We start from the raw sequence: 13,214 nt of genomic DNA on the forward strand, positions 1-13,214 counted from the left end.
AAAGACAAGAACCAAGGATCATCAAGAGTCTGGCCTGGAATGCCACAGTCTTCAGGAAGAAAGCATTGCTTTGCTGGCATCTCAATTTTGAACTTCTCCTAGCTTCAAAACCATGAGTCAATAAGTTACTTTTGTTTAAGCCAACCCTTCTAAGGTAAATGTTTTAGCAGCCAGGAAACTAAGACAGCACAGATGTGAGAGTTTATTTCTGAAATTTGATTCTGTTCCATTGCTCCATATGTCTTGTTTTTGTAGCAATACAACGTTTTGATTACTATAGATTTGTAATTGGTTTTAAAATCAGGAAGTGTGAGTACTACAATTTTGTTCTTCTTTTTCAAGATGGTTTTGGCCATTTGGGGCTGTGAACACTTCCATATGAATTTGATGATTAGCTTTTCCATTTCCTGCAAAGAAGTTTGTTGGAATTTTGATTGGAATTTTGTTGAATCTGAATATTGTTTTGGATAGAATTGACATCTTGACAATATCTAATCTTCCAGTCTATACTACAGCTGTCCTTTCATTTATTTAGGCCTTCTTTAGTTTCTTTCAGCAATGCTTTGTAGCTTTCTTTGTAGTGTACAAGTCCTTTACATGTTTGTTTAAATTTATTCCTAGATATTTCATTATTTTACTTGCTATTGTAAATGAAATTTTTTCTTCATTTCTTCTTCAGATAGTTCATTACTAGTGTATAGAAACACCACTGATATTTGCATATTTATCTTGTACCCCACCACTTTATTGAATTTGTTTATTAGCTCTAGTATCTTTGGTGTAGATTTTTCAGGATGTCTTTTATTTCTTTTTTCTTGCCTAACTGCTCTAGCAAGAACGTCCAGTAAAACGTTATTGCCAGAATAACAGTGGTGGTAGTGGGCATCCTTGTCTTGTTCCTGATCTTACAGGGAAAGCTTTCAGTCTTTCACCATTGACTGTGATGTCAGCAGTGGGTTTTTCATATATGGACTTTATTATCATCATGAGGAACTTTCCCTCAAAACCTAGTATTCTAAGTGTTTTATCAAGATGGGGTGCTGGATTTTGTCAAACGCCTTTTCTGCATCAATTGCGATGATCATGTTTTTTTCCTTCATCCTATTAATATGGTGTATTACAATAATTGATTTTCTTATGTTGAACCACTCCTGCATACCTGGGATAAATCCCACTTGATCATGGTGTATAATTCTTTTAAGATGCTGTTGGATTTGATCTGCTAGTATTTTGTAGAGGATTTTTCATCAATATTCACAATGGATGTTGGTCTGTAATTTTCTTCTCTTGTGTTATCTTTATCCTCATAGAAGGTGTTAGGGAGTGACCTCTCCTCTTCAATTTTTTGGAAGAGTTTGAGCAGGATTTGTGTTCATTCTTCTTGGACGACTTGGTAAAATTCACCAGTGAGATGGCAGCCTCTGAGGCAGTGGCGGTGGGGCCCCTGGTTCTGGGCTCGGGCACCCCGGCCATCCCGGTGGCTGCAAGGGGAGCCACCACCACCTCGGGCCATGGGGTTCCCCAGGATGGTGGAGGGGCAGCCAGCCGCGGCCTGCAGCGGTGAAGCAGCAGCCCACATCTCTGGCACTGCCTGCCGAGGAGCTGATCCAGCCTTCAGTGAGCGAGTTGTCCTGGGCGCCAGGCAAAAACATCCTGTGCACCATGCGCAGCTGCGGCAAGATCCTGCCCGTGCTCAAAATGCACCTGGTCAAGAGCTACCACCTGCAGGTATTTCTCTTGTCTTATGTTTACTTCTCTGAGGATGAAACACAGATGGTATGAACCTAGTGGGCTTTCTAATGACTTACCAAACATAGCTAGAGGCGCCAGCAGAAAGTGGCTTGTGAGAGCAGAGACCCCAGCGTCCCTCAGTTGGGGAAAGACACTTTGTGAAAATGCATGCTGAAAAGAATAAATATAGTAAGTGCAACAATTCTTATGGTACTGAATGGGACTTGAAAAGACATGCGGAGGATTGTGGCAAGACCTTCAGTGCACATGTGGGTGCCCTTACACCAGCAGAACTGCCTTGCAGTCACACATCTACCCAATGGGCCATGAGATCCCTGCTGAGCACGGGGATCCACCTAGTAAGAAAAGGAAAATGGAGAACTCCACAAACAACCAGAAGTTGTCAAAAAAAAAAAAAGAACATTGAATCATTGATCGATAAACCAATCTCTAGACCAGACACTCAAGAATTAGAAACTTCAGAAATAAAGCTAGTGGCTTCATTTGAAGACTCTTGAAGCTCTAATACCAGAAAATAGACTCTTCAACACCTCCAAGATATCCTCAGAAGTTGCTTTTACCAAAGCCCAAAGGTTAAACTGCCTGGTACACAATTTTCTCCCATGCCTGTCCTTGTGCCCACTACGGCTGACTCCTCAGCTCAGCCTGCGGTAGTGGGTGTGAATCATCAGGGCTCTGCCATAGGTACCATTCACTTACTCCCCTTGTCCATAGGAACCCTGATCCTTGGCCTAGATTCAGAGGCTTGCTTTCTTAAGGAGAGCCTGCCTCTCCCAAAAATTGTGAATCCCATTGCTGTTGAGCCAATCAGTATAGGCGTTCAAGTGATCTTGGGTAAAAATCCACCTACTATACCACAACTAGGGATCACATGTGAAAAGAACAGCATTTCTTCCATCAGTGTACAGACAGATCTGTCTTACAGCTCATGAAGCTTCCTGCCTTCTGCAAAGTGGGCTTCCCCAGACTCCTCTGTGTCATCTTGTTCTCAAACTGATTTGACATTTGGTTCTCAACTTTCACTTCCCATTAGTGCTCATAGTCAAACATTGTTACCCAGTTCTAAAGTAACTTCATCTATAGCTGTGCAGACCGATGCTTTTTTAGATGCTTCTTTCCAGTCAGGTGGGATCTCCAGAGAAACACAAACCAGTGGAGTGCAAAGTTCCACAGATGACGGGTACACATGGACCAAGCGGTAATGTGTGGAGACATTTTTGAGAATGTCCATTCATTCTACTGGGTTTCTACAGACAATATTATAAGCAACCATTTGGTAGCAGATACTATAACTCATGGTTTGTTACCTCAGAATGACCCTAGGCCTTTAAATCAAGATATCAAGAAATCTGTACCAATTATAAACTTCAGTGAGCAGAATAGTATTCTTCCTTCAAAAAAACATGACAGATAATCAGACTCAAATCATAGATTTATTAAGCAATTTAGAAAACATCTTGTCAAGTAACCTGCTGGGTCAGACATTGGATAATCTCAGTCTTCTGTCTGATACAAACTGAACCAGACACACAGCTCCCATCTGCCCAACCCAAAATCCAGGAATAGCTTTTGATATTGAAGAGTTCTTTTTGGCCCCAAATATCCAAACTCAAATGGCAGAGAGTGAACTCAGCAATATGAACACTAAACCAGTCTTGGAATCCCTGGACATAGAGACCCAAACTGACTTTTTACTTGCAGACACCTCCGCTCAGTCCTCCAGTTGTAGGGGAAATGCCAACTTCTTAGGCCTTGAAATGTTGGATACAGAGACACAGACAGACTCAAACTTCTTCTTAGACAGCAGCCCTCATCTGCCTCTGGGCAGTATTCTGAAACACTCCAGCTTTTCCATGAGCACTGATGCATCTGACACAGAAACACTAACAGAATGGATTTCCACTAAAAACCTACCTGCTCAGTTGAACAGTACAGAAAAACAAACCATGAATTCCGGTTTTGAAACCGTAGGGAGTTTGTTTTTCACCATCAATGAAACTCAAACAGCCATGAATGACTTCCTTCTAGCTTATTTGTCCTGGAACACAATGGAGTCTCAGTTCAGTTCTGTGGAAACCCAGACATGTGCAGAACTACACAGAGTCTCCAACTTCTAAAAGAGAAGTCCATGTGTGGGGTGCATTTACAGTTTTCTTCTGGATTTAGAAAATGGGAAATGCGGGCAAGAGTATTAACTATTGAATATAGTTGTTTATGCAGTTGCTTAGATTCTTTGCGGTTCTTTGCCTCTTGTATTCGTAAACATTAAATTTGTGTATAAATGGGAATGTATTATAAAGTGTATGATGCTGATCTAAAAATGATTATTTTTGTATTACCTATCACTGCCCCTTCAAAACTAGTCTTTCCTTCTAAAAAAATTAATGTATTTCACACCTTTAAAAACAATATTAGCCATTTAGCTTATGCCAAGCTTAGCAGGTACTAGGGTACAATCTTTTCAAATCTTTATGTTGGAGTATAACATATTTAAATTGCACTGAAAATATATTTTTAACAGTGCTTGTTAGAAATTCCTTTTTCCCAACAGTAACCTGAAAAGTGAATTTAAATCATAATGCTTAACATGGATAGAGACCCATGCTGCCTACATCTTCATCTGCTTTGCCATCTCACTCTTCTGACTTGAAGACACAAAGGAAAACTGTAATTGTCTCTAACTTTTGAAATAGTTTTCATGTAGCCAACTTCCCTATATGAGCTATTATTGATACCAATGTAAGTGTACAGTATTTTATTCACAAGAGGCTCATGGCTGTAAAATTATTGTGTAAAGGAATAATAGTGAGGGCTTATGTATAAATAGTGATTCTCCCAATTGAAATAACAGTAAGCCATCCAAAGCATGGAAACACTGGGGTGTGCCCTACCAACATCCTGCTGTCTACAGTAGTAGTAGTTTAGAGTGGTGCCCCAGAGCTGCCTCCTAAAGTGCACCCACAGGCTGGATCTGAGCTTTATCATGCTGTTATGTTTAAAAAAAAAGTGGGAAGAGAAAAGGAAACTTCCCCCTAAATTGCTATGTGTGGCACTTCTACTAAGCTTAATAGGGCAAGAATGCAATCTTCGATTATTTTAAAGTGACCCACCTTCTTTCATCCACCACTCATCTATTGTCCTTGAATGGTTTCTGAAAGACATAAGTCTAGCAAGGGTATTATTTGTGCATTGAGGTTAGCAATTACAGAATAGAACCACCTAAAATAAGGTAGTATGCATTTTGCTTTATTTATTTTTAAGAAAGTTATACCAGGCAAGTCTTCTTCAAAAAGGATAAAGAAGGTGAAGACCTACTGTTTCAATCATCAGGAACATTTTTTTTGTTTGGAGATAGGAGCATGGTCAAGTATGCTATCAGGGTTTTCTGTATTTAGGAGATCCTGCTTAATTGTTGGCCAACTTTCAGAAGAGTAAGAATCAGTGCAGCTTACAAGCATTCTAAGTTTACAAAGAAATGCTCTGTCCCTTCTTTTGCACATGCTTGTGCTACTGAAGGCTAAATCCTCAAAAGAAAACCTAGCAAGGGGACTAAATTCCTTAAAGTAAATTGACGATGTTACTACTAATTTGTATTCCATACATCAGATACAGAGCAAGTATTGGTAATGGGTAAATAACATATATCCTGGGCAGATGAACTGAACTTGGTAGACAAATCAGTTTGCTTTGATCACAGTTGCCTATGAATATGGGTTTCAAACCAAAGTCTTAACTTAGAATTTCATCATGATTTAGGATCATCACTGCCTTAATGTTTAAACATCTATTTAAGACCTCTTAATAAAGGAGAAATGCATGTTTGTTTATGACTTGATCTAAGGTTTAAGCAACAACAACAAAACACTTTGTTTCTGTGGCAGTGCTTGTTAATCTAGCCAATAGAATAATTTGCAGAAAAGTGGTGCATGTAATAGAACTGTACAAGAACTATTCCCCCCAAAAGCTTGGTTACCTGAATTGTTCTAAGAGTAAATTTCAGTAAAAACTGAAATTCAGTGATTAAAAATAAGAAAGAATTAAAAAAAAAATTCACCAGTGAAAACAGTGGGTCATGAACTTTACTTTCTTGGGAGGTTTTGGATGACAAATTCAATCCTCTTCTTATTCATCTGTTGACATCTTCTACTTCTTCTTGAGTTAGTAGGTAAGTAGTTTACCTGTTTATAGGAATTTGTCCATTTCACCTAGGTGATGTAATTTGTTAGCATACAATTATTCATAGTATCCTCTTATAATCCTTTTTATTTCTGTGGAATCAGTAATTTCCCCCCTTTTATTTCTGATTTTAGTTATTTGCATCATCTTTTTTCTTTGTCAATCTAGCTAAAGGTTTGCCAGTTTTATTGATTTTTCGAAGAACCAACTTTTGCTTTGTTGATTCTCTCTTTTGTTTTACTATTTTCTATTTCATTTGTCTCTGCTCTAATCTTTTGTATTTCCTCCCTTCTGAACACTTTGGGACTAGTTTGTTCTTCTTTTTCTAGTCCCTCCATGTGTGAGATTAGGTCATTGGTTTGAGATCTTTCATCTTTTTCAACAAGCATTTAGAGCTATGAATTTCCCTCTCAGCACTGCCTATACTGCATCCCATAAATTTTTGTATGTTGTGTTTTCTCCTAATTTCCCTTGTGATTTCTTCTTTGACTTTTTGTTTGTTTAAGAGTGTATTGTTTAATATCCACATATTTAGAATTTCCAGTTCTTCCTCAGTTATTGATTTCTAGCTTCATTCCACTGTGGTTGGAAAACATAAATTGTAATATTTCAATATTTTTTGCATTTACTGAGAATTGTTTTGTCAAATAACATGTGGTCTATCCTGGAGAATAATCCATGTGAACTTGAGAAGAAAGCTTATTCTGCTGTTGTTGGGTGAAGTGTTATATATATATTAGGTCTTGTTGGTTCATAGTATTGTGAAAGTCATACTTCCTTATTGATCTTCTGTCTAGTCTATCCATTGTTAACAGTGGTATATTGAAGTCTCCTAGTATTAATGTAGAATGGCCTATTTCTTCCTTCAAATCTGTCACTCTTTGCTTCATGTATTTTGGGGACTTTGCTTTTAGGTGCATATATTTTTATTATTATTATATCTTCTTGTTTAATTGACCCTTTATCAGTATATATTGTCCTTATTAGTCTCTTGTCAGAGTTTTTGACTTAATGTCTATTTTATCTGATATTAGTATAGCTACCCCATATCTTTTTTGGCTACGATTTATATGGAATACTTTTTACCATCCTTTCACTTTCAATCTACTTGTTCTTTGAATTTAAGGTGAGTCCCTATAAACAGCATATATTTGGGTCATGTTTTTCTATCCATTCTGCCAATCTCTGCTTTTAACTGGAAAGTTTAATTCCTGTACTTTTAAGGTTGCTACTGATAATGCAGGATGTTCTTCTGCCATATTGCTATTTGGTTTGGTAAGTCTTATACCTTTTTTGTCTCTCAATTGTTCCATTTCTGCCTACTTTCGTATTTATTTGATCTTTTGTAGTGAGTTATTTTGACTTCTTTCTAAATTCCTTCTATGAATATTTTTCAGATATTTTCTTTGTGGTTTCCATCGGGGCTTACACTTAACATCCTAAACCTATAATAATATTGTTTGATTTGATACCAACTTAACTCCAATAGCACCCACAAGTTATGATCCTATGTCCTTCTCTTCCCCTACCTTTATGTTGTTCTTGTTACAAATGAAATCTTTATATATTGGGTGTCCAAAAGTATAGGTTTATCATTACTTTTTATGCATACACATTTTAGATGCTGTACAACATAAAAAGTGCAGTTACTTACAAAAATATAGCAGTATTCGCATTTATAATTACCTATGTAGTTACCTTCGCCAGAGATCTTTATTTTTTTATACTGCTTCAGTCTACTTTCTAATGTCCTTTCCTTTCAACCTGAAGAATTCCCTTTAGCATTGCTTATAGGGTAGATCTAGTAGCAATGGATTCCCTCAGCTTTTGTGTATCTGAGGAGGCCTTAATCTCTCCATCATTTTTGAAAGACAGTTTACTGGCTATAAAATTTTTGGTTGGCAATTATTTTCTTTCAGCACTTTAAAGATTTCATACCATTGCCTTCTTGCCTCTATTGTTTCCAAGGAGAAATTGACACTTTATCTTATTGAGGCTCCCTTGTACGTAACACATTGCTTCTGTCTTGCAGCTTCCAGAATTTTCTCTTTGACTTTGTCTTTCAAATGTTTGATTATAATATTTGTCTGTGTTAATGGATCTCTTTGAATTTCTCCTTTTTGGAGATCAATGGACTTCTTGGATTTGCATATTATGTCTTTCCTTAAATTAGGGGAATTTTCTGCATTATTTCTCTGAATATTCCATCTGCCCCTTTCTCTTTCTTCTCCTTCAGTGATTCCCACAGTGTGTATATTTATACACTTCATGGTGCCCAACATTTCTTTTAGGCTCTGTTCACTTTTTTTTAATTCTTTTTTCTTTCTGTTCCTCAGATTGAATAATTTCAATTGTTTTTTCTTTGAGATCACTGATTCTTTCTTCTTCTGGCTCACATTTGCTGCTGAAACCCCCTAGGGAATTTTTAAACTTTCTATTACTGTGTTCTTTAGCTCTGTTTGGTCCCTTTTCAAGATTTCTATCTCTTTATTAATGTTCTCTTTGTGTACATCTTTTGTTTTCCTGATTTCCTTTATTTTTTTGTCCATGTTTTTCTTTGGCTGTTTGATCATATTTAGGACAATTTTTAAAGTCTTTTTCTGTTATGTCTAAAAGCCCGGCACTCTTTGTCAATAGTTTCTGATGTTTTTTCTTGTTTCTTTGGATGGACCAAAACTTCCTGTTTCTTTTTGTACCTTGTAATCCTTTTTTACACACAGTATATTTTAATATTTTAATATTTTAATATGTTAACTCTGGAGATTATTCCCTGAGCTGTTTACCCTTAAGTTTATTCCAGCTAGTGATATGACAGAGATTTCCTTGAATTCCAGAAACTAAAAAAAAAAACAAAAAATCAAGTGTGAAAAAAAAAATCACCTTTTACAGTTTTGCAAATTGGCTCTGTTTTGGCTGGTGCGCTCCTTCAATGCTTAATTCTCCTACCAATGAACCTGATGATAAGCTCAAGGTAAAGTGCAGAGTCCTGTGTGGTCTTTTCTGAGCTTATGTCTTACCTGGGGTATGTGCTGTTAGCCTTAGGAATTTCCTTATTTACAGCAATCTGAATGCACTTTCTTATTCCTATTAAATAGCCTTCCCAACCCCTGGTGTTCTCTTGTATGTCTTAAAGCCAATAATCTTTATCCCAGGCAATTGCAATTTTATTTCTTTAGGATTGTTTCTTATACATATTTAGCTGTCTATAAGCTGCTTCTGAGTGCAGAGCCAGTTCTGGGATGGCAGGCCAGAGATGGTTCACTCCCCATGCTGCCACCAGCTAGACTGGCACAGACATACATTAACCCCAGGGGTTACTTTGCTCCTTCAAGATCAAGCCAGGGACCTGCACTGAGAGTAGGCAACTCCACACTGAGCTGGGGAGGAGTTAGGGCCCAGCAAAGGCACCATGAGTTTTTCCTACTGTTTTTAACTTGCCATTTTATTGATTAGGGGCTTTCCAAGTTACTGCAACCTTTTAACTGCTTTCCAGAATTCTGAGGAAGGCAGCTATGCCAGTTTTTGCTATTTGTTCTTAGATTTTGTGGGGGAATGAAACCCTGGAATGTCTCATACCACCATCTTTGTCCTAATTTGATTTTTGTTTCCTCTAAAAGACCAGTGTCAACCATGGGATTCCTTTAACATTTTTAAATGGTATATATTGAGCAATATTGAGGTGATAACAGGAACAATTCCATTTTTCTTAACAAATATCATGGACACACTTTGAAGGAAGTCATCAAAATCGTGTGGCACTGCAAGCCTGTAGACGGGATCTAACTGCTAAATTTGTGGTAGCCCTACCAGTGTGAGAGAAGCAGCCCATCAAGTCAACAACATCAAGATATATGCACCATGAATGGCAAAAGCAAAGCACAAAATAATGGGTCCTTTTAAGAGCTATGGAAATTTAGGATCAAGATGTCCAGAAGAAAGCAAACTTGTGGCTGACTGGATTGTGCTTGCACATGAGAAGAGAAAGTTTTAGAAAGGGCAGAAAAGAGATAGGCTGGCCTTTTTATTTTTTTTTTATTTTCTTTCTTTTTTTTTTTCTGGTAAGCCAACTTCCTGTCAGGAGAACTGCTGAGGGGTATTTGCCTAGCTCCACCCCTTGTGGCCTTAGCAACAGTGAAGAGGAAAGAGAGTGATTGGGGGTGAGGTTGGTCGGACACCTAGGAAGTAGTTAGGGGGCGCTAAACAAGCTTTAGTTTAGAGTGTGGTGCGGTTACACTGAGGAGATGGCGTCTTCGAACTTAACACTTTCTGGAAAGGCGCTGACAGACCCCAAAACTGGGAAAAAGATGAACTTCCTAGATATGTCTTTAGGTAAGTACATCCTAAAGCTCCACTACCATAATCTGGGCTTGCTGGCCTCCAGCGGATACCTCAGCGTAGGGCACGCTAGAAGTGGTGCTGCGAGAAACACATAGGTTAGCTGGGCGGCTTCGGCGTCTGCGTTCCTGTGTCAGTCCCAGCTAAACCCCAGGCCAGTTCGGCCCCCTGCCTCTCCTCCCAGTAACTATTTTCTCGCACCTACAGGGGACTGTGGAGAAGAGGGGGTGGGGAATAATGAGACGGTCATTTCAATGTATTTTACTCTCCTAAGAATTGATACCAAGCTTCCCGCCCTCTTCACACAAGCGGGGCCGCACGCTCTGCTCTTCGCAGTCCAAGTATAAATTATAAATGACTGGATTAGGAATAGGAGGATCAAACCTTAGGTTAGTTTGCCGGGATCTCCAGTGATCCTGAGAGTAGTGCTCTGCAGACGATCAGGCGAAGTGGTGGTGTGTTTTTTGGCAGTTGTTACTTCTGGACCATGTCTCATCTCCGTTAGGTCCCTTTCGTGTTTTACCTCAGCCTTCTATGGGTCCTTAGCAAAAAACAAACAAAAAAAACACCCTTTAACGAGGCCCCTAGCCCCCACAACTCACACCACATCCAGAAAAACAAAACAGATTTTACTTGAGCCAATTTCTCTGTTCCCTCATGCCACCTTAGAAATGCGTGTGGGGGTATAGAGAGGGTAGACCTTATAAATGAGGGAGGGGAGGGAGCAGAGCTGGGAAGAAGGAAACTAGAATTGAGGGGAAGAAGCAAAAGAGCTGACTTTAGAAATGAGAGGGACTAGAGCAGAGCAGTGAGGGCAGTGCTTTGTTATGGAGAGGAAGGAAGGCAGGGAGGGTGAACCTTAGAAATGGGAGAAGCAAAGGAAAGAGGGTTCAATTTAGAGATAAGTGTGGGAGAGCAGAGAAGGGAGGGGCCACCTTAGAAATGAAAAGGGGTTGGAAAGCAGGGAGACTATACCAGAGAAATCAGCCTGTGGGGGTAGGAGAACAGCCAAGGCAGACCTTATAAATGGAGGGAGGAGCAGGGTGGAAGAGCTGAGTAGGAAGTGCGGACGTGACAAATGGGTGGAAATGAGAACGTACTGGGGAATTTAGAAATGAGACATGAAATAGGACAGCAGGGAAGTGGACTAAAAATGAGGGATTGGAAAAGCAGAGCAAGGAGAGCAGACCTTAGCAGTGGGAAGGGAGGAGCATGGACAGCAGACTAGAAATGAGAAGAAGAGCAAGGGCTACAACCTTAGAAATGGAAGTAGAGTGTGAACCAAGGACCTTAGAAATTAGGTGGGGAGCAATGAGAATGGAACTTAGAAATGAGAGAAGGCAGAGCAGAGAGGGAACCCCTTGGGAATAGAAGGCCATGGAGAAGGGAAGGTTGACCTTATAAATGTTGAAGGAGAGGGAGAACAGAGTTCAGAACTTAGGCATGAGGAGCAGTGGACAGGACCTTAATTATGAAAGCGGGAGCAGTGAGAACAATCCTTAGAAGTGGGGAAAGGGAAGAGCTGGGAGATTGGACCTTAAAAATGAGGATGGGAGAGCTGAATGGGGAAGACAGACCTTAGCAATGGGCAGAGCATTGCTGCAGGGAGGAAATTAGAACTGGTGGGAGCAGGTAGAGTGGACTATAAAAATGAGGGGAAGCACAGTGATGAGAGTTGGGGAGCAGAGCCGGGTGGGTAGACTTTTGAAATGAAAGGGAGTTACTTGTCTTTTTGTTGTTGAGCTGTAAGAGTTTTTATATATTCTGAAAAAAGACCCTTATCAGATATATGATTTACAAATATTTTCTCCTTAGTCTATGGGTTGTCATTTCATTTTCTTGATAGCGACTTTGAAACAAAAGCTTTAAAGTTTGAGGAAGCCCAAATTTGTTTTTGGTTGCTTGAGATTATGTTGTCGTATTTAAGAAACCATTAACTAATCCAAGATCATGCCTTTTTGTACTTATGCTCCCTTCTAAAAGTTTTGTAGTTATAGTGCATACATGTAGGTCTTCAATGCATTTTGAGTTGATTTATGTATGTGTTGTGATGTAGGGGTCAAACTGATTTTTTGTATCTCCATTTGTCCAAGCATCATTTGTTGAAAGGCTGTTATTTCCATTGAATTTTCTTGGCACCTTGGTGAAAATCAATTGACCATAAATGTAAGGGTTTATTTCTAGACTCCCAGTTCTATTCCATTGAGCTATATGTCTGTCCTTATGCCAGTACCACATTGTCTTAATTACTGTACCATTGTAGAAAGTCTTGAAATTGGGAAAGGTGAATCCTCCACCTGTTCTTTTTCAAGATTGTTTTGGCTATTGGAAATTCATATTTCCATGTAAATTTTAGGATTAGCTTGTCACATTTTGAAAACAAAGTCAACTGGGATTTTGATAGCTATTGTGTCAAATGTGTAAATCCACTTGGGGAGTATTATCACCATAAAATATTAAGTTTTTCAATTATTAATATGGGATGCCTTTCCACTTATTTAGATCTTTAATTTTTTTCAATGATGTTTTGTATTTTCAGTGCAAAATTCTTGCACTTCTTAGGTTAACAATATTACCAAGAATTTTATTTTGTTTGATGTTATGGCAAATGGAATTCCTTTCTTTTACTTTTTGCAATTTTTAAATTGAGATATAATTCACATAGCATAAAATCCATCATTTAAAAATATACAATTCAGTGGTGGTTTTTACTGTAATCACAGTGTACAACCGTCAACACTATCTGATTCTAGAACATTTAATCACCCCACAAAGAAACCCCATACTTGGTAGCAGTCACTCTCAATTCCCCCTTCCCCACAACCCCTGGTATAACCACCAATCTACTTTCTTTCTCTATGAATTGCCCTATTCTGGACATGTCATATAAATGGAATCATACAATATTTGGCTTTACAGTGTGTCTAGCTTAGTATAATGTTTTTAAGGTT

At 38.7% G+C, this 13,214-nt stretch overlaps 1 pseudogene; it reads left to right on the plus strand.

Moving 5' to 3' along the window:
• Nucleotides 1-1,411: 1,411 nt before the first annotated feature.
• Nucleotides 1,412-3,869, plus strand: LOC119523741 (annotated as a pseudogene).
• The last annotated feature ends 9,345 nt before the right edge of the window (nucleotides 3,870-13,214 follow it).

This window comes from Choloepus didactylus, chromosome X (assembly GCF_015220235.1).
Source record: "Choloepus didactylus isolate mChoDid1 chromosome X, mChoDid1.pri, whole genome shotgun sequence".
Lineage (NCBI taxonomy): Eukaryota > Metazoa > Chordata > Mammalia > Pilosa > Megalonychidae > Choloepus > Choloepus didactylus.